The following is a 20129-nucleotide window of genomic DNA, read 5'->3' on the forward strand; positions in this document are numbered from 1 at the left end:
ATTATGTGGTAATGATGATTTTTGAGAAGATTAACTACTGATAAAATTTCTAATGGATATAGAGTGTTCATATGTTCTATTTCTTTTTTAGCCTGTTTTGGTAATTTATGTTAGGTATTTGCCTTTCGTGTGGTCTTGAGTTTGGCTCCATAGAGGTGTTCATAATGTCCATTTATTATCTTTTTAAATCTTGATGAGTTTTAATTCTGTAATCATTCTTAATATTATTTGTTGCCCTCTTTCAGTTTTTTCATAGGGCCTTTGATTCCATTGGTCTTTTCAAAGAATGAACTTAAGTGTTGTTGATTTTCCCCTATTTCTTCTTTTAGTATTTTATTAATTAGACCTCTTGTGTATGTTTTTTTTTCCTTTCTCTTAGTATCTCTGGACTTATTTTAAGCTCTTTTTCTAATTTTTTTATTAGACATTGATATTGGATCAAACTTGGAAACTTTTCTGTATATCTTCCAGTTATTGAGTATGGTATTCTCTATATATTTCTTCCATAAAAGTTGTTCATTGTGTTGTTCAATTCTGTCTGAAATGTAAACTCCTAAAGAGATGTTTTCAAATTTCCTATTATATTGGTGTACATCACCAAATATTTTCTTGTAGTTCTATCAATTTTTGCTTTGTATATTTTGAAGCTATAGTTTTGGACACACAAAGTTTAGAATGTTTGTATCTTTCTAATTAAGTGAAACTTTCAATGTTTTGACCCATTTTATATCCATGTCTTTTCTTTTTGCCTTAAATTGCTTTATCTTGTATGACCATGTCTAGACCAGCTTCCTTTAGTTAATGTTTGCCTAGTGCATCTTTTCCTCTCTTATAACTTAAGTTTTTATGTGTTTACTTAAGGCAGAAATCTATAGTTTTTTTTTTAATTCATTATTTTTCTTCCTAATGAGTTTAATCCATTTTGTCTTTTAGCTACAAAGTTTCTTCATCTATATTGTGTAAACTATATATTTACTTTTTTTACTTGGTACTTTCTATTTATCCTTTTCTGTTGTTGTTTGTTTTTAATCATTGACTTTTATATTGAGGTTTGGTATTGGTTGATATTTATCTAATTACAATTCTCCATATAATTTAGATCTACACATTTGACTTTTAATGGTTACCTTATTAATTTTAATAAGCATACTTAACTTAAAAAGTGAAGATAATCAATCTTCTTTAATGCCTCCCAAACTTTACAACAACCTTGGAACACTTTAACTCCCATCACCTCCTCCAGACAAATACTATTTTGGTGGTAGTATTTCGAGTAATTATATCTTTAAATTAGACTTATATAGTCAATGTTTAGATTTTTCTACAAATTCTCTCTCTCTCAATCCCTATCTCTCCCTCCCCCCCCCTTTCACTGTGTCTTGGTATCTTAGATTTTCCAAGTGGGATTCGACTTCCTTTCTAAAGGAACTAGTTTAGAATTCCCTTTGGAAAGGGACTCTTGGTGATAAACTCTCTCACTCGTATTTCTCAGGCATTTTCCTCATGTTGCCTTGTTTTTGAAGGAAAGGTTTTTGGAAAATTGCAGGTGGATCATTATTTTCTGTATGGTGTTTAAAAACATGATCCCACACTCTTTGTCACCTTTCATTACTAATTATGATGTCTGCTTAGTCTAATCATCTTTGTTTTGTGTGTAAACTGTTTTCACTCACTGAGGGGCTTTTGCATATATTTTCTGGGCTTTGGTGTTCTGCAGGTTCTAGGTTTGAGATTTCTAGGTATGGATTTATTTTTATTTATCCTTTTAGACTTCTGTATCTGAAAATTAAGCATTCTCCATCAGTGCTGGAAATTCCTTCCCATTATTTCTCTAAGCAATGACTCTTCTACATTCCATTTTTCCCTTCTAGGAATCCAGGGAGATACATGTGGTTCTTCCTCCTCATAACACATCTCTCAGCCTACCTTCCTCCATATTTTTTATTCTTTCATTTATCTTTCTGTGCTATTTTCTGAATGACTTCCTCAGATATTCCAGTTCTCTAAAACTCCTTTTAACTCTATATACTTTGCTATTTAGCCCATCTTTTGAAATTCTTTCAAATGGTGAATAATATATTAACATCAGGTTTTTTAAATATACTTGATCTTTTTTATAGTTCTTATTCATATTTTCCTACCCCAATTGTTTTAAATGACTGTTTGTTTCTTTGTTTGTTTTGAGAGAGAAAGAGTGCATGTGCAAGCAGGGGAGGGGCAGAGAGAGAGGAAGAGAGAAAATCCCAAGAACGCTCCATGCTGTCAGTGCAGAGTCCAACACAGCCCTCAGTCTTACAAACCATGAGATCATGACCTGAGCCGGAATCAAGAGTCGGATGCTTAACCGACTGAGCCACCCAGGCACCCCTCCTACCTAACTTTTAAACACATTAAACATATTTGTACTGAATATTTGTATAATGTTTTTATTTTATATTTGCATAAATTCATTATCAGAACTCTTTTCAGGTTTAATGTTGCTACGCCTTGTCTCTGCTGGCTGTCATGGTGATCTATTTCCTTGTGTGTAGTGCAAGTTTTAATTTTTGATTATTCACTCTCCTCCTTTGTAACTTGATCTTTGAGAATTCTTTGAGGCCAGAATTGAAAGTAATTTCCTTCAAAGAGTACTTCTGTCTATCTCCATAAACTCCAACGGGCTCCTGCTTTAATATAAATTCTTTGCATGAGGTGTTTCTATTTGCTTGCTTTGTTTTCATTTTTTCCACAAAGGATATATTTATCTAGATTCAAGCAAGGCTGGTTTGTGCTATGAAGTCTAGAGATGTTCCTCCAACCCTCTCGTCCTACTATTAAAGCTCGTATAGAAAATGCTTCCTCTTTATGGGAGTTTATTTCTAGTTCACTCCTAAACTGAAAGAGCAGCACTCAAGGTTACCAAAGTCATGCAATGGGCTCCCAAAAGATATCCTGCCTTATGCAGGCAGCAGATTTATTTTGACTCCTACGCACCTGGCAAGGAACATCAACACCAAAGATCAAAATCATTAGTTATGCAAAGGCCTCCCAGGCAAAAGTCACTTTTAGTACTGGCTTACTCATCTGGATTCCCACCATTACAATATTTTTTAATATTGAGGAAACCAAAATTTCTTGGTAGCTCTGCAATGTAAATTAAGTTTTATTTTACCTTTAAATTTAAGTGTTTTCACTGCAAGTGTGGTACAGGGTATCTATCTACTCTGCAGATTATCAGAAGGATGGTCAAGATCCTCTTTTCTTTCCATTGGCTTAAATGATAAAGACCTCAAACATTTGTCAGATGAATAATAGTTAATGGGTGAAGAAGTGGATGGCTCAATAATCATCTCCTCTATGCCATCCCTCTCTATACCAGGTTGGCAAACTTTTTCCATAAAGAGCAAGAAAGCAAATATTTTACAGTTTGCAACTCAAAAGATCTCTATCTCAATTATTCAACTCTGCTTTTTTAGTGTAAGAGCAGCCACAGAAAATACCTAAATGAATGAGCATGGCTGTGTTCCAGAAAAGGAGAAGTAAAAGAAAAGAAAAAAAAAAAAGAAAAAAAGAAATCAATTTATCTGTGCATTGTCTAAATAAGTAATGAACTTATTTAGAAGAGCTCCCACTGGCACAGGAAAAACTCCATTTATCTAAGCACGGGAGAAACATCTTGAGAAATAAAATAAGTATAATGAGCATTTCTCTGAAGTAGACAGACATGGTGAATTTCCACATTGTACACCAACCTCCTAGGAAACCAAAAGAACTGAGAAGACACATCCATCTTCCCCAGCTGCCCTCTGAGAGCGTGCATTCCAAGAAACTATACAGTAATCTCTCATCTGTAGTAAAGTTTGCACTGGGACCTGTCTGTCATCAGATATATTGTATAATTTTTTTTTTCAAAGGAAAGAACATACACTGTAGTATTCGAGAAATAGTGTGAATTATATTACCTGGGATGGGCTATAATGTATGCCCTTGAACTGGGCAATACTTAAGTGGTTTTCAGATGCCAAAATGAGATTAAAAGGGTTGCTCACTTGAAAATGACCCTTTTTGGTGCTCCACAAAATAGAACCTTATAAATTTAGCACAAAATGTCTTTCTCAGAGGTGAGGCATCCTGTGGAGCCATTCTTTAGCAGTTTGATCATTAACCTAACTTGGCGCTTTTAAAAATGTTCGTTATAAACTGTAAAACATAAGAAAAGATTCAAAGTCTACAAAATACTGTTTTCCTTTAATATCAAAGATCACAAATAATACCAACAACTCATTTTCATGGACAGCCAAAAAAAATCCAAATATGACAAAAATATTGAGAAGGATCATGTTACCTTTGCAGCTAATATTCTAAGAGAATAAAGCATTGCTTAAGGACATCTGTTCTTTTAGACATGTTGGTCAACTTTTCTCTGGACTCCGTATGATATTTGCTAGTTTGAGAAAAGAGAAATATGAACTACTATTCTAATGCAGTCATAGCCAAACATGTTTCAAAATTGTTCATTATTCTATATCAAATACATATAGCTGAGTCTGAGACCCTAAACTGGGCAAAAATGGAGTCAAGAATTTTTTGGCAAAATCTGGGCTAGCAGCTAAACACTGCCCTGAATGATGTGTCTCTGCCTCTCTCCAAATAGCACTCTCAGCAATGCCTATGACAGATGGAACACAGAGACGTGAGGCACCAGGCTTCTCTCTCTAGATGTATAGAACTCACCCAGTTTTTATATATGTCATTAACTTTCAGTTCTTGAAGGATTCTATACCTCATAACACTTAAGACCTCATCTCCTCACCAAATATTTGAAAAAAGGTAATTTTAAAAAAAGGATGTAACTATACATACAGTGATACAATTACATTATTATGCAATATTATGATGATGATATGATTTAATGATAGGTTTTCCTCTTTATATTTTCTATTTCCATATTTTCTACATGGAACATGATTTATTGTTTTAATCAGGAAAAAAACACACATGTGCCCAAACGATGAATACAAGTCAGTCTTGAAGGTCTAAATTTTGTCTGCAGCCTACCCACTGCAGCTTTGGCATGTGCTCTTGCTTTCATGGACCTTGGCCATCTGTTGGGTGATCCATCTCCACCCATAGCCTCCAGCTCTGGCTCCTGTCATCCTTCTGCTTGCCCCTTGCTTTTCAGCACAAATCCTTGATCTGACTTACCAGGTTCTTTTGGATGTGTTGTGTTACCATCCCCACATGAAGGGTTCCAGAAAAGCTCAGAGCCAACCTTATACTCACTTTCTCCTTTGAAGGGAAGCCAAGAAAAGGTGTGCTTAGGAATGCATAGTGCTATTTCTTGCTAACTCCCATCAGAGGAAGCAGATCAGTAGCAAAAAAGAAAAAAACATTGTTTAGTTCCATAGAGTTGGTAGTGGCTCAGAATGTTTCCTTATTAATGCTGGTTATTTCTAACACTGGATGGCTAAGAATTTATATCCATGTAAGGCTCAAGAAATACTTATATGCATTGTATATGAACTATATCTCAATGAAGTTGAAAGGAAAAAAGAAGACCTTATTACTCAAACCAGCCCCATTATGTCTGTCCCACCTGTTTCTCCAGAAAACAGCTGCCATCATCTAATTGAAACCTACAGGTTATCATGATCCTTTAATATCAAGATAATGGACTTCACTTGATCCTCAAAGTGTTCAACTATGCACTGTATTGAAATTTTACTATTTCATGCATTTGCCTACTACTCTATTTATACAGAACCAGAAGAATCAATCCAGATTTCTCAACCTTTGCTACTCAAGAGGAGACCATGAACCAGCACAGTGATGTCACCTGGAGACTTGACAGAAATGCAGAATCTCAGGCCTTAAACAAAATCTACTGAATCTAATCTTCATTTTTAAAAGGATCCAGGCAATAAAAATGCACTGTTTTCAGTGCTAGAACATTGATACTCATACTCTTTAAAAAGCAAACACACATGAGGCTGGCTAGTAATTCACAAATGTCCAGTAAAATGGAGGGGAAGAATTGTATAGTTTAGAAAAAAAAACAATCCAAGCATACTGATTGTGCTTCCTCACTAACCTATTGATTATTATAACTTTACATTGTAAATTCCCCAATAATAGGAGTAAACTTCTATGATATTGAGATTTATAAGAAATGTCTATTTTTCGTCCTTGTCCCCATTTCCAGCAGAGGCTCCTAAAACTCTTGGCATTTCCTAAGTGCTGAGTGCCATAAAGGTGTTATTTGTCATGTTAACAAGGCAACTTTAGGCAAACCCCTACATTACCTAAGGATGGGTGGGGATGGTCACCAGAGGAACCAACCTTGTCATAGAGGGTTGGAACTTTTAGTCTTGTCCCTGCTGACCTCTTGGGAGGGGAGAGAAGCTGGAAGTTAAATCATTTGCCAATGGCCAATGAGTTAATCAATCATTCTTATGTAATAAGGCCTCCAAAAAACCCAATGGACAGAATTCATAGAGCTTCAGGGTTGATGTGCAAATGGTGGTGCTGGGAAAAAGGGACACTTGGAGGCATGGAAAGGGTATAGAAGCTCTGTGTCCTTGCCTACACATCTCTTCTATGGGGCTGTTTCTGAGTTACATCCTTTTATGATAAATCAGCAATAATATAGTTAGTAAATGGGTTTCCTGAGTTCTGTGAACTGCTCTAGGAAATTTATTATTATTATTATTATTATTATTATTATTATTACTATTACTATTTAGTAATATTTAAGATCTTTATTAACAGGCACTTGCCCTTTGTTGACTTTTTTGAAAAAAATCAAGTTGCAAACTTTTATTAGAAATTAAAAATAAGGGGTGCCTGGTGGCTCAGATGGTTAAGCATCAGACTCTATTTCGCTCAGGTCATGATTTCATGGTTTGTGAGTTTCAGCCCTGCATCTAGGCTCTGCTCTAACAATGTGAGCCTGCTTGGGATTCTCTCTCTCTTTCTCTCCCCTTCTCTCTGCTTCTCTACCTTCATTCTCTCTCTCTCTCTCTCTCTCTCTCTCTCTCTCAAAATAAATAAATAACTAAACATTAAAAAAATCAGTGCAGCTTAAAAAAAAAAATTAAAAATGAGGTTCTGAAAAAATCTCAGCTTGACCACATATGAAACAATTTAAAAATCTTTAGAGGTGTATTGAGAAAAAACAGGCTTTCTATTTAAAAATAAAAAAATTTTTGTCATTACCAAAAAGACAGATGTCCATAGGTAAAAATAATAAAAACCCCATGCTGCATAGATAATGCAGATAGTTCTATTAATGTAGTCAATGGGCAAAAAGCAAGACATGGTCTTCAGCTCCAATCTTTTGTTCATTTGTTGTTGGAATTTCATATTCAATTCTTGTTGGATGACTAAACCAGATGGTGGTAAGCCCACATTTACTCAGCTGGGCCCTGCTCAGCCTCCAGAGGGGACGAATTCTCATCTGCTGGATCAGCTACTTTTGTCTCTACCATCTTGTTATTTAGGGTTTTCTGGGTGTCCGTGTTGGGAACTGAAGTTTGGAGGTGCCTGTGTTGAGGTGGCTGCTGACCTTGGGTCTCATGCCCTTGATTTTCCTTATTTTCTTCATTGCTGTCCTCTCTAGCTGTCCTTGGTGTGGAGGACCCCTGCAGGATCGTGGTCTGTAGCCTGATACATATTCTGTATCATTGGCCTACCTTGTTCCCCTGCACTCTGTTTGTCAGCTCTCTCCATCACCCATCCCTCCACAGGAGAGTTGGGATACTGTGGTGGGTTGAAGTGCACAGGGCCTCTGTATGGTATAAACTGGGAACCCTTGCCTGCAGCAGGGCAACGCTGTTGGGCCTAGCCTTCGGGAGCATTTTCCTGTCCCATGTTCTTCTCCCCACTCTCCCTATTCTGCTAAATTCTCCTGGGAATTTTATGGAGGACCCCTGCCACATGGAGAGCATCTTAAAGGTTATGGTCTATTGAGTATTTCCTGCCTTGCTCTGGAGCTCCTCCAGGTCCTGTCACATTTGCTGTAACCGCACCCTTTTCTCCCTCAACAACATCAAACTCTATAGTCTCTCCGTCTCCTATGCTGATGGTGAGGTTTTGGGGTGATAATGGGGTTCATGGGGTTTGGAGCTGATGGCCAAGAAAGAAGTTTTGAAGACGTCTCTGGTGCAAAAGGGGTGATTTTATTAAAGTACAGGGACAGGACCGTGGGCAGGAAGAGCTTAACTGGGATTGTGAAGAGTGGCTCATTATATACTACAGGGCCAGAGGAGGTAAAGTCAAAAGGGAAGTTTACAAAGATATTTTCATATGCTAAAGATTCACAGATTACTGGAGGCCTAGCTATTGTCAAACTAAGGCTGTTTTTCTCTCCAACAAAGCATTAACATTAAGACAGTAGGGAGTTCCTGGAGAACTCTGCCTGCCTCAAGTATTTGCCAATGGGCTGCAGGTTATAAGGAAATTCAATTTTCTCTGCCATTTCCTTCTGCCTTTGTTCCCCACATCACTATGGAGGGGAGGGTGACGTTGGCACTCCAGGAAACTGAGTCTATAGGTTTTTGGAGATTAGGCTATTGATAAGATTGCCTTTTTCTTATAATTTACTACTCTATCAGTTTAACCATTTGTTTTCTGTCCTTTCCTTTGTCCTTGGGCAGCCAGGAGTGCCTGAGGAATGTCACACATTTCCCATCTCAGGGTGGGGTCAGGGGTGGTAATGCTGGCTTGTGCTTGGCCCCCAGCTTGCCTTATGGTCCCTCATCACTGAGAAGGTACTTCCTGGGGTTATTCTTCTTTGCGGAAGTCTGGTATACAAATATATATCTTCTTTGGTGTCATTTCTGTTCATGAAACCATATCCGTTTCTTACATTGAACCATTTAACTATTCCCAAGATCTTCCTTGCAATGCCTTTTTTATCTCAGTTGGCAGGCACCACCCAAAATGAGGCTCCCTGGACTCCACCCCCCACACCACTCTGAGGAAGAGGTGCTGGGCTTGGGGTCTGCAGCTCCTGAGGGCAGGGCAGCAGGCGCTGCTGGGTGTCCTCCTCCCTGCTCATGGTCACAGTGAAGGTAACTGGGGCTTGCTCTGGCATCTGCGGCTCCTACTGGGTTGTGTAACTCTGCCGGTGGTGGTGGTGGGGCTGCTCAGAGCCATTTGGGATCTTCTCTCTGCTCCTGCAACAGCCTGGGCTTGTGACTGGAGACTAGAGTCTGAAGTGGTGGTTTGGAGCAGGGGTGGGGTTGGGGAGGACGGTACTGCACAGGACTGAGCCCTCAACCTGTGGAATATGGTGCTATCTATGGGTAATTAATGTCAGAATTCAGTTGAATTCTCAGAATACCCTACTGGTTTCTAAAGACTGCTTGGTGTTGTGCTGGATGCCCTCACACATACGTTGGAATTGGGTCCAGGAACCCAAATAAGACCTTTTAATCCATAGCAGTAATAATATGCTCTCAATTTACTTATTCAGTACCGATCACTTAACTCCCCTTCCTTCAGCTCCTGAGATTTTTCTCACCTGACCAATATAGATCTGCTCCTCTAAAATCAAAGCAGAATCTTCAGGATAAATTAAACCTTCCAAATTTAAATGTTCAGGAACAAAATTACCTCCCAAAACAAAAACCCAGGGGAGTTGTTACTTATTCAAACCCAGAATAATTGTATACACAAAAAATTCTATGCACAGAAACATTAGCATTAAAAATAATTATATCTAACTTCTGTAAGATCTTAGTATAATTCAACCCTTCCAATAAGCCCAATTTTTAGTACTAAGAGAAGTCACTGGGAAGTCATATTTATAATATAATCTTTCCACAGAATTCATTTTAATTAAAAATCAAGTGGTCCCAAGTTTTCCGTTAAGGCTTTATGATAAAATATTCCATTCATCATGCTTTCCATAATGAAAGATTCAACTATAAACTTGCAGAAAAATGGAATAGATGAATCAAAATATTCTTTCATTTTAGTTAAGTTAATATGATCTGATATCTGCTAGGAGTTCATAATCACATCACTGAAAGTGGAAATTATACAGAAAAAAATTGACAGATTTGATTGAACTTTTTAAAAAACTTCTGTATATTAAAAAACACCTACATAACTCAAGGCATATTTACCCTAAATATCAACATAACTTTTATGTTTTTTTAAGTTTCTATTTATTTTTAATTTTTTAATTTGAGTACAAATGTAAAACAAATCAATACTGGGGTGCCTGGGTGGCTCAGTTGGTCAAGCAAATGACTCTTGGTTTCAGCTCTGGTCATGATCTTGTGGTTTATTGGTTGAGCCCCACATCAGGCTCTGTGCTAACAGTGCAGAACTTGCTTGGGATTCTCCCTCTCTCCCTGTCTCTCTGCCCCTCCTTTGCTCACATGTTTTCTCTACCTCTCTCTCAAAATAAATAAATAAAGTTAAAAAATCGGGGCGCCTGGGTGGCGCAGTCCGTTAAGCGTCCGACTTCAGCCAGGTCACGATCTCGCGGTCCGTGAGTTCGAGCCCCGCGTCAGGCTCTGGGTTGATGGCTCGGAGCCTGTTTCTGATTCTGTGTCTCCCTCTCTCTCTGCCCCTCCCCCGTTCATGCTCTGTCTCTCTCTGTCCCAAAAATAAATTAAAAAACGTTGAAAAAAAATTTTTTTTAATTGTTTAAAAAATCAATACTGAGATTACTGTCAATAGAAAATGGGTAAAAATGACATGATTAGAAATTTCACAAAAGAAGAAAATGGCCATAAACACATAAAAAAGTTTATCACTTTAGTAAACAAAAATGCAAAGTGAAAGAATAATAAGATATTGCCAATCTATTTAACTTACATAAAATGTTAACTATATTAATGCTTCCAAGAGTTTGAGAAATAATTGCTCTGATGCACTGCTGGTGGAAAGGTAAAAGTTCAAATCTTTCTGAGGAACAGCTTGGGAACATGCAACAAAAGCCTGAAATATTTGCATATTGCAAATCCAACCTTTCAAATTTACCCTTAGGAAATAATCTGATGTGTGCAATGATGTTCAGCAATCTCTTCTGAAAAACCATTAACAACGTAAATACCCAGTAGGAGAACTTGGTCAAGTAAGTCATGGTATATCCACACACTGTAATATTAACAAAGATTGAACATGTTGCAGAAGAAAATATAATAACATGGTGAGATATTAAAAATATAATAAATGGAAAAAAGCTAGAAGCAATGTGTCCCGTATGATCCCTTTTAGAAAAATATGTTTATCAAGTACATGTCACATTTATGTACGAGTGGATAGGGCTAAACTGATGGAAAGTTAGATACAGGGTAGTAGATATATGTATAGATAAATCAATAAATCAGCTAATGGGTAGATAGCGATATGACAGATCACAAAGACTAGAAGAATATTCACCAAAATATTTTGGTTAATTCTGAGTGGTGTATTAATGAGTGCATAATTTTGATTTCCAGTTAAGCTAACTTTTTTTAACTATGTTAAAATTTCTTCTCTTATGACTCATCTAAAACTTGTTCTTGGTTCATTTTCCAATTTGAATTTTATTTATTAACTTAAGAGTCTATAGTGGAAAAATCAATATTCCTTTCTTCCCTTCTAGGTTCTTCAGTTTGTCTAATAACTAAATTGATGTAAGACATATTAACAGGAGAAAAACAAACAAAATTACATATGTACAGAATCCCTATAAATATAAGACTCTAGAAGCTGCCAGCTAATTGAGGTATATATAACATCCTGGACTAAGGAAAGGGGTAGGGATCTGGGGACACAGAGGGGAGAAAGAACTTTTACAGAAAGATAAGAGGGGAAGTTTGGAAAGCAAAAGTTTCCCTGTTGTAGATAAGCTTCTTAGGTAGAAAGGGATCTCTGGTACTAGCTTTCTTCCTGGTACAGGCATCCTTCCAATGTAAGTTTAAGTAGTTGAATAAGGAGGTAAAGAGCTTTTCCTGCAGCTGCTGAGTTTTGATTGATTGCCTTTCACTCAAAATAATTGTCATGCCAAAGTGGCATATTTTGGGGTGACAAAATCTGCTCCCCTTCAAGTTCTATGTCCATAAAGGTGAAAAGCACCTGAAATAGTTGCTGCTAATAGTATTTTTAGGTTATTTATTTTTTTTACCAGGTATTGGTTTTTGTGATTCAAAAATTATTAATTTTTCATGTAGTCAAATCTATGGATTTTCCCTTGTGATTTTTAAAATTATTTATATGCTTAAAACTCCTCATTACTAAATTAGCCAGTCAACTCTGTTTTTTATAATTTCCAGAGATCTCATATTTTTATTTTACATTTATCTCTTTAACTCATATGGAATTTATACTGACATATGATACGAGGTGAGGCTGGATCTAATTTATTTTATCCCCATATGTGTTAAGCAATTGTCCCTGGGTCACCTCTTAACTATCCAACCTTCCTCCATTCATTTATAATACCAACACAATAAAGTTTTACATATTTGAATCTGTCCTGATATTCCTTCTTTTCCATTGTTTTTTCAAAATGACACTGTCATGAGTATTCTAGCTTTATAATTTATAAGACAATTGTATTGGCTATTTGCCCCTGCTCATTAAGAGATAAATATTAGACTTACTATGGCAAATTAAAAAAAGAAAACTCACTGTGGTTTTATTAAGTAAGCAGTTCTATGAATTATTATGGGAAGAACAGGCAACATTTAATATATTTCATCTTCAGTTGATAAAATTGTCTCTTAGGTCTCAGCAAACTTTTACCATTTTCATTATCCAGTTCCCACGTGTTTTTTCTTGCTAATGATATGTCAAGATATTTTGTATTTTCATTGTATCTTAAATGGGACATTTCGATATATATATTTTTCTAACTTCTTAGCATGAAAGCAGTTCACTCAAAAAAATTATTCTAAAAAGTTACTTTAAAATCAATTCTGACACACATAATTTGGAAGAAATAAGCTATAAACTTTTCACAAGGACAATGATGAAGTAATCCAGAGTAGAACATGGCAAATAAATAATCAAAAGTATAGTATGACAAATATCTGTAATCAGCAAAAGAAGTAAATACAGATTCTCCCACAGATTTCCTTTCCTTAAAATAAGAGATAATTTCAAAATAAAATTCAAAATTCATCTCATCAAAAATCATCAGACAACACCCATATTAAAATTCCTACTGAAAGATTTAGATTTAAATTTAGATGATGCCATAGTGTTCCAAATCACATTTAAAAAGCACTGTGTATTAAAATAGTTAATTAATTTTCTGGATCAGACACTATTAAGAATAATTCTCCTGGCCAGGCAATGGGGTTGGAGTTAGAGAGAAGGCAGGAATGCCCCCCCTCTGTGTAGCATGAATGACAGCAATAGCTCCTAAGGGGAGAGCTTAATTCCCTTGGATTCAACCCTACTATACAACAGATGTGGGGGTTCCTGTGATGCAAATTGCCAGGGAGGATTTAGGCTGGACTAAGAAGATATCCATTATGGAAGAGTAAGATACAAGAATTCTTTAGGGATTTGGGCATAAGCAAATACTCAGAATTACCCCTAGTTGCTGGGATTTAGACACCAGAAAAATCCACACAGTACATGTTCCTTAGAAAACACAGTCTGACTTTCCAGAAAAAAAAATAATAAATCCAGCATAAAGATTTGTGCACTTGGTGATTTATTAGATATACTTAATGATGACCTAAGAACAGGTACTAGGGATTTTCTCAATCAGCCCGAAATCAAAATGCAAAGGATCTGAAGGAATAAATAAATATCAGGTTTGAAGAAGTGTTTAAGTCAGTTTTTAAGCCAGCTAGTTCACCTACAAAACCCAGATGTTTTTAGAGTATGGAATATTGATTAAAACTAAGAAATGACCACTGAATTATCATACTAAACCACTTTTAAAACAAAATCTTTGTAAAGTGTGTTCCTTTATTTTCAGTACAGTGAATCCTGTAAAATTGTAACTTGAATTGCTTCTGATATTGTTTTATCATCAAATTTTTTCTTCCAAATATCAAAAAAAAAAATCCCAGTCCCTTATGTTTTCACAGTATTTCTAAGGAAAAATGTAACAGCCTGGGTTAAAATTATTAACTGAACATAGATAGGGAAAAAATGAAATTGATTTGTAAAACCGTTAGTAAAAAGTAACCAAAAATACCCACAATTCTCTAGCTTTGTTATTCAATCTATTACCTGCAAACATCCTCAATGTCTTTAGTTACTAAAATACCAGATTTAAAATCAACAAAGATGAGAAAATGTGACATGGAAAAATACCTCCCATCAACAGGAAGCCCTTCAGTGAACTAAGAATGAATTTCCCAAGATGTTGGATTAATTAATGATTCCAGCAGCAACTGAACTTGTAGTATCACTTTGTAGTATCATATTGCTTAAGTATGATCTGAAAAAACTGGGAAGTTTGTATAGAAATCCTATTTGCCTTCAAACACAGAACTCAGCAAAATAACATGAGAGAATGAATATATTTTAACCAAGGTTTAAAGATCATCTTACAAACATTTTCTGAAATAAGGGTTGACTCCTAAGGCATGGTTCTTTGAAAAAAGGGAATTCACAGCTATGCAACTCATTAGCATTCAATTTTGATTGCTATATAAACTTTTTAGTGAAAGAAATCTTACTTAGCCAAGTAATAATCCTGAACTAGTAACTGAGCTTTAGTGAGAAAAATCAGAGTTCCAACACATATTGAAATGAAACACCATTAGATGGAAAAGAATAGGGTGATAGAGATGATGATGATTCTCATTTACACTGGATTTTTAAAGAAAGATTTTAACAAAGTGACCATGTGTCTTTTTAACATCCAGGGAACAAAGCTGGAGATCTGAGAACAGTTAGTGCTATAAAAAAAAAAAAAGGTTAAAAAATCACCAATTCTGACAAATGTTAGTAGGTACTGGATTAAATAAAAGTGGCTTCTTTAACGGGCAATGGTACACTGTTCTCTAAGCTGTCTAATGAGGCACAGAATAAAAACAGAGCCATTTTAGGAAATGGCAGGGCTGAGTTGTATAGGAATCTTTCAGTTGTTGAAGATGTGTGGAAATTTATTGAGAAATTTAAGTTATTGAAAAATCAGGTTCTAGTATTTTTGAACTATGCAATCCTATTTATAATTTCTGTGCTAGTAAATAGACACCAAAAATACCCAGGGTCTTAAGTCAGACATAACCTTCTTCAAATATTGTATTCCTCGTTCTCAAAAAATAAAGACAAAACTCAGCTATTTAACATGCTTGCTCAAGACTCTGGTCTGCTTATATGTGTATTTGGATTTTAGATCCTTTACCTTATTAAGTACTAAAAAAAGTAAGAAATAAAATATATTTATAGCCTTCAAAAGAACAAGTGTATAAAGCATATAACACGTGAAAAAAATAAAAGCATAATGCAATCAAGTGGATATTATAATACTAATAAAGTTGGTAAAACAGAAGTAAATTATTGCAATTGAAAAAAATATTGACAAGAAATATATACTCGACTCATTATAATGGCTAAAATTAAAAAGACTAACAACACCAAGTGTTGGTGATGATGATGTATAATTGGAACTCTTGTGCATCGCTGGTGGAAATGCAAAATAGTTCATCCACTCTGGAAAAAATTTTAATATTCTTTTTATAAAATTCAACATATGTGTACCACATGACTCAGCAATCCCACCCCTAGATATTTACCTAAGATAAATTAAAACTTAGGCTCACACATACAAAAAGTATGTAAATGTTTCTAGCATCTTTATTCATAATCACCCAAATTGGAAAGAACAGAAAAGATCATCAAATGGTAAATGGATAAACAAATTGTGGAGTATCGAGACAGTAGAATACTACTCAGCAATAACACAGAAAAATCTACTAATGATACAACAACATGAATGAAATTTAAAAGCATTACACTTAATGAAAGAAGCTAGACACAAAAGAACACTCTGTGATTTCATTGATACCAAATTCTTAAAAAGGCAAAACTATAGCAAAAAGAAGAAGATCAGAGGTTGCTGGGGATCGGGGGGTGAGTGTAGGAAACTGACTTCAAACGGGTAGCAGAGACATTTTTGCAATGATGAAAATGTTCAATATGGTGATTGTGACGCTAGTCACACAGTATATACATTTGTCAAAACTCATTGAAATATGCATTAAAACAGATAAGTTTCACTGTATGTAAATAATACCTCAATAAAGCTGATTTTAAAAAGGAATGCAAAAGAAAAATAGAAATTTTATGTGTAAATTTCTAATCTGCATTTGCCTTAAAAAGAGGATAACTGATGAAACATTTAAAGGAAAACCAACGTGAGGTCATAACAAATCTCATAACCATTAATAAATCAAATCAATAAGCCCATATGATATTATGGATGAATAGCTAAAGACTAACCTGGCTCTATAACAGAGACACTGTTACTAAGAGTTCCAAAAAATGGGTCATAGTGCTGTGTGGTAGAAAATGCTATTTCACCTTGGATCCAGCTCAGGATTGAATACTCTTACTATTTCTCTACCACAGGTGCCAAATTATAAACTTCATCATGGTAGGATGGAAAAAAAACATTGATGGAGGCAGAGAAAACAGACACAGGAGAAAACACTCAAGTTAAAGACAGAAAGAGAGAAATAACTACAGAGCCACGGAAGATAAATCATTATTTGGATTAATGGCCTTTATTTTGTGGAGTTTATTGAAAGAAGCACATATGTGTGGAAATCTATTAAAAAGAAAAGTTATCTGCAATTTATTTTAATTAAACAAAATGAAAAGAGTGAACATGAAAAAGTATGTGGAAACAATCACAATACAAATTGTTAAATAAGAAGTAACTTCTTAGCACAAACCAGCAAGGAACAAGAGTGATGTGGAACATGTAGCCTGACTGATTAAACTGATTAAAGATATAACAGCTTTACAACATTTATTCTTTTTCTTTGGCTATGCTTACACAAATGTATAATCAAATGCATGTAGTCCTCATTTAAGCATGTGTGTTCAACTATTCTCAAGCAATTCTTTTGTCACCAAATGTAAATTACTAGACTGGATAGACCAAATTATGGTGAAGAGTAGGAAAATCTTTTCAAAAAGTCTAAACTTTAAAAAGCAATAATATGGATCAAATGAGTCACAGAAGTTGAGGAATATGAAAAAATCTGATCTGGTCAGGAAGATTTTAGAATAAAAAAATAAAAAATAAATATACATACACGGGTATATGCACCTGTCAGCTCCTGTATGTGTATCATGTCCTCTCTCCTTGAGTTATCAACATTTGTAACAAAGTTCCAAAACAGTATGAGTCAAATGTGCAGAGCCACTACTTCTGTATCTGTCCAATGTCACTTAGTTTTTCATATCTTACAATTTATAAAATGACTTGTTAAATAGATTATTAGTACATTAGACTGAGAGTCTGTAAGAACTTAGCTCTCGCTGAATGACATCAATGTTGTTCTTATGAAGTTCAAAATACCAATTTGGTAAAATATCAACACTATAAAAGATGATTAGCTACTAGAATGGAAAAGACGCATGGATTCAAAGGAATACAATTGCAGGAGCTGATAATGAAAAGTTGGACTGGAAAATGCATCTGTACAATACAAAAGAAAACACTTAGCTAATTTCTACTCCTACCAAATAGGAAATGTTGAACCAATGAAGGGAAATCCTTAAACACAATTATTTGCAAGAAAATAAAGTCTAAGATCATCCGTTCTATGAAGACATGGGAAATGCTTTCATCATTCCAAAGGTGTGCAAGACACAACACCTTACTCTTAGTTAAACAGGTAAAGTACACAATTAAATTATTTATTAGAATAAAGCCAGTTCCATCCAGATTAAGAGACAATAACTCAATTTTAACGATACGGGTTTAATACATAGATTTTTCTGTGAACTGAAGGAACTGTAGACCTTTGCTAACATGAACAAAATACTGAACCAAACACCTCAGTCCTGGGTAGATATACAATCCATATATGACTGAAAAGTAGATGTAGACTTTAGAGAATTTAAGTTCTACCCAATGAAGAAAATTAATGACGATCACGTAAAGAAATAGGTTTGAGCGTGGTCAAACAGCTAATGTCAAGAAACCGTTACTTAATTTTCAAAAGAATGATCATCAGCAGAACAGAACATTGTACTTCCAAAGGGGGGGAAAAAAACTGATGGCAGGCCCATCAAAGGCACTTTCTATCCCAAACGATGCATCCGGGAAGAACTGCGGACAACATTAGAACAGGTCATTTCATCAACCCCCCAGGCAAGTACATGATGTTGCCAGGCTGGGAATTAGGTGGAAAATTATCTGTATCCAAACCAAAGCGTTTCTCATCTAGTCCATTTTGGATCTGATGACTCATGGCTCCTTCCAATTTTTTCTCCATCTCTGTCACTTCTACCTCTAGGGTTCCTCCAAGCAAAGTGTGTCCCAAACCCCAATGTACACACCGCAGGATAAGCATCTGTTTTCTTTCCTTTACCAAGAGCAGTAACACTCATTCCCTTCTCTCTCACATTTTCAAAGTAGATGCTCTCCATATAATGCACCATTCATTTTTACAGTATTGTCCAAAGGATTGGCGGTATTGTTTCATAATAACACCCACCTTTCTCCCTGGTTCTTACAGAAATTAGAGGGGGAAATAATAGGAAGAAACTACAAAATGCTTAGCTCCTGGAACACTGCGAATTTAATTCGTAAACCTCTGCATCCCCAACTTCTTCTACTCACATACATTTGTTCTACCTCCACACTCATCAATCTTGCAAATGCAACAGCGGGCACACTCGGCCTTCTTCTAAAAGCAACAAGGAGACTGCCCTGTTTCAAAATTATTCTGTACTGTTCTGTGGCCACAGTAGCACTTTTCACAGTTGGGATTATTCTCCACATTGTTGTATCCAGTCAAAGCCACTCAAGAATTCCTATGGTCCCAGCAGCACTAAAAATACATAACAGCCTCCTTACAATAATGGCTGTGAATCACAGCATTCCTCGGCTGACATAAGTAGTTAAAATCGTGGGGGGAAAAAAAAAGTTAAATAAAACTTTTTAAAAAGTTCAAGTAAAAAAAAAATGAAAAGGGGGTTGAAAAGGACTCCCCTACCGTCTAACAATATTAAAGTCTGTCTCAAATTTACAAACGTCCTCAGCAACATCAAATACCGCAGCTTCAAACACACGCGCCAGCTTCAAGCCCGACAGCTTCAAATGCCGCAGCTTCAAACACGCGCGGCAGCTTCAAACGCGCCAGCTTCAAACAGCCTTGGGGCAGCCATCTTGCACACGCTCCAAGGAGCACAACCTCAGGGCCCTGAGGCGGCCGCCCCATCCCAGAGGCCACACAGAGGCTTTGTTGGGGGAAAAATGGGAAGAAGAAAAAAAAGAGGAAGAAGAGGAAATATAATTTGCAGACGTTAAATTAGCCCATAGAGGGAGCTCACAGAGCCCCATAATTTCACAGTAATTGGAATCTCCTGTAATTTAAAATGTAGCCCCATCATTTGTCAGAGAGAGCCTCCAGGGGTCAAAGAGTGCATGTCTTACTTCATACCGATCTCTGCATGCCTATAAAATGCAATTCCATTTAGACCCCCCTTGACCGTGTGTTTTGTTATCGCAACAAAAAGATGATGATTCTTGGATGCATGTTCTCCAAAACCAGCCCAGGAATTAAAGTGACTCGTCTATGTGTGCTGTTAGGGTGAATCCAACTGAATAAAGACCATAATAAGAATAAAGTTCCAACAATTAGAATTGTCATGGCAATAACCTAAATGTCCCCCATTCACGGTGCTCAGTTTAGAAAGCTACGTGCTCTCTTTCAACCTTGACTAGAGATACTCTTGTGGCTATCCATTTCTCTCGCTGTCTAGAATCCTTAAACCAGCCATGCTGCAATGTGCCTTCAGACAAAAGGATAAAACCGGAAAACGAAAGGATATAATGGCAGTGAGCCTTTTCAATAAAACATGAGAGAAACAAAATTCCAAAATTCTGTGGAAAGAAATATTGAGGAGAAAGTACACTCAAAAATAAAGCATCTAAATGTGCAGCTGAGAGTGGAAATATATTACCTGCTCTTGTGAAACAAATTTTGAAAGGAGTCAAGTTT

The 20129-nt window shown here is 36.0% G+C and overlaps 1 pseudogene; it reads right to left on the reverse strand.

Annotated features, from left to right (window-relative positions):
• Nucleotides 1-7388: 7388 nt before the first annotated feature.
• Nucleotides 7389-19346, reverse strand: LOC122467076 (annotated as a pseudogene).
• Between the last annotated feature and the right edge of the window lie 783 nt (nucleotides 19347-20129).

This window comes from Prionailurus bengalensis, chromosome A3, assembly GCF_016509475.1.
Source record: "Prionailurus bengalensis isolate Pbe53 chromosome A3, Fcat_Pben_1.1_paternal_pri, whole genome shotgun sequence".
In the NCBI taxonomy this organism is placed as follows: Eukaryota; Metazoa; Chordata; class Mammalia; order Carnivora; family Felidae; genus Prionailurus; species Prionailurus bengalensis.